Genomic DNA, 2,792 nt, shown 5'->3' with positions numbered 1-2,792 from the left:
GAAGGGGAGGTTTCTTGTTGGTATACTCTTTCAGTTTCTGTTTGTCTGCGAATATTTTGAACTCTCCATCATATTTGAATGCTAGTTTAGCTGGATAAAGTATTCTTGGTTGGAAATTTCTTTCCTTTAGTGCCTTGACTATATCATACCACTGTCTTCTTGCCTCCATGGTTTCAGAAGAGAAATCAGCACTTAATCTAATTGAGCTTCCCTTGTATGTGATGGTTTTCTTTTCTCTTGCTGCTTTTAGGATTTTCTCTTTGTCTTGAGCATTGGATAATTTGACAAGTATATGTCTTGGGATGGGCCTGTTGGGGTTTATGACTTGTGGAGTGCGCTGTGCTTCTTGGATATGTACTTCTGTCTCTTTCAGTATATTTGGGAAGTTTTCAGCCATTATTTCCTGCAACACTCTTTCTGACCCCTTTCCCTTCTCTTCACCTTCTGGAATGCCTATAATACGTATGTTTGAGCGTTTTGCATTGTCATTCAGGTCCCTAAATCCTAATTGGATTTTTTCTATCTTCTTATTGACCCCTTCTACTATCTGTTTGATTTCTGATGTACTGTCTTCCACATCACTAATTCTCTGCTCTGTCTCTTCTAGTCTGCTGATATTTGCTGCAAGTGTATTTTTGATTTCTTGAACTGTGGTGTTCATTCCCATCATATCTGTTATGTTTTTGCGTATGTCTGCAATTTCCCCTCCAAGTGATGTCTTCATGTTGTTAACCTCTTTCATTACTGCATCAAATTTGTCGGTGATAAATGTTCTGAGATCTTTCATTGCTTGTGCCAAGTTTTGCTCCCCTTCGCGATTATTGGTTTGTTGATTGGATTCAGCCATGTTTTCCTGATTATTGGTTTGGTTTGTAGATTTTTGTTGCTTTCTGGTCATCTCTTTATTTTGACGAATTTAATCAGTTCCTTAGCTTCTTTGTCTGCTCTTGGAGGTTAATTAGTTGTTATTTTTGCATAGGTGTTATATCTTCTCTTTGTCAGATTTTTCTTCTTATTCTAGTTACTTGTTGTTGGTTAAGTTCACTTTAGAGGAAAGTATTAGTGTTGGGGAAAGGCAATTGTGTAAGCAAGGGAAAAGTGTAAAGTTGTATTGGTGATGTATGTTAACAAAGCAAGAATATGAGATCTGGAAGGATGGAGGTTAGATTCATGTAGATTGTATAGAGTTATAGCTGTAGGTAGAGGACCTTTTATGAAGTAGATGACTGAATTTGGGAGGAATATGGTATGAACTATAAAGCTATTGTTTTCATGAGAGAGGGAGAAAGAAAGGAGAGGTAATAGTTTCAAGAGTGGATAATAGACAGAAAACAGAACAAAGGTATTAGAAATTAAGAGTTAGACACTTTGTGGATCAAAGAACGGGAGGTGGGGGGTGGAATATAGGAGAGACAGCAGATGATAGTGGATATCAAGATGCAGGGGAAGGGGGATAGTGTAGGTAGCCTAAATCAGTTCACACAGAAATGAAGCAGTGGAGGATCAGAAAACCCAGCAAATGTGAGGTGTTCCCTGTAGCACCTATTGTATACTTGAATTAAAATAAAAATAAGCGGAAGATGAGGGACAAGAGGGAAAGAGAAAACCAAAAAAAAAAAACTAATTATAATAAAGAAAAAAGAAAGACAAGAAGAAAGGAAGAAAGAAAAAGAGGATGGGCAAACGGTGGGGAACGGATAGGGAGAAGAGAGATACAGGTATACACGTGTCACAATTGCAACACTATCTAAAACAACAACTTCCCCCCGCTTTGCCCTAAAACCCCCCGTCTGTCTGCCCAAATGGGTCTGCAAGCACCTCCCTTCCCACAAACCCCCAATTGGCCGCCCAGGGCCCACGAACTCCCCAGTACTGCAGATGCTCCAAAAAAATAAAATAAAATAAAATAAAGTAAAATAAATTAAAAAAAAAAAAAAAAAAAAAAGAACAGAAACCCCTCCGCAGGCCCGGCTCCGCCCGCCGTGGAGGCTTGGGCCGGCTCTGCCCGGCTCCTTACGCCGCCTCGGCCTGGCCTGGCTCCGCCCGGCTCCGCTCGCTACAGCGGCCCAGCCGGCTCCCGCGTCCACCTCCCACCACCGCGGCCTGGACCGGCCCCGCCCGGCTCCGTACCCGCCGCGGCCTGACCCGGCTTCGCCTGGCTCCGCTCGCTACAGCGGCCCGGCCCAGCTCCGGCGTCCGCCTCTCGCCACCGCGGCCTGCACCGGCCCCGCCCGGCTCCGTATGCCGCCGCGGCCTGGCCTGCACACCACCGCGGCCCGGCTCGGCCCTGCTCGGCCCCGCCCGGCCCCGCCCGGTCCTGCTCGCCGCCGGCGCAGCCCGGCCTGGCTCCGGCGTCCGCCGCTGCGGCCCGACCTGGCTCAGCCCCACCGAGCGGGGCTAGATGCCTCGATTCCGCCTACCCAAGGAGGGAATCCTCTACAGGTAGCTGGGATCTCCGTGTATCTTTCACAGACGAATCCTCTCTGTTACCTTCCCACCAAATCGATGTCCAGACACCTCCGGACCAGCAAAAATCCCGAAACAATCCGGTCCCAAAGAGTCTCCAACGCCGCCCAGCCGATTCCCTGCAGAAGACCCAAACACCGCGAGCTCTTCAAGTTGCCTTGGCCTCCACGAGGACTGGGAGGGACTTGAGAGAGAATTCTTAATGGGTACAGATACTCTTTTTGATGCATTGAAAAATTTGGTAATGTTTTTCGGTGATTCTAGCATAAAATTGTGAATTCAATGAACAGCCTTCAATTGTACACATGGAAGTGGTTAGAATGTTA

Source organism: Dasypus novemcinctus, chromosome 19 (genome assembly GCF_030445035.2).
Source record: "Dasypus novemcinctus isolate mDasNov1 chromosome 19, mDasNov1.1.hap2, whole genome shotgun sequence".
NCBI lineage: Eukaryota > Metazoa > Chordata > Mammalia > Cingulata > Dasypodidae > Dasypus > Dasypus novemcinctus.
The sequence above is the reverse complement of the archived record's forward strand: the minus strand, read 5'-3'. Positions refer to the sequence as shown.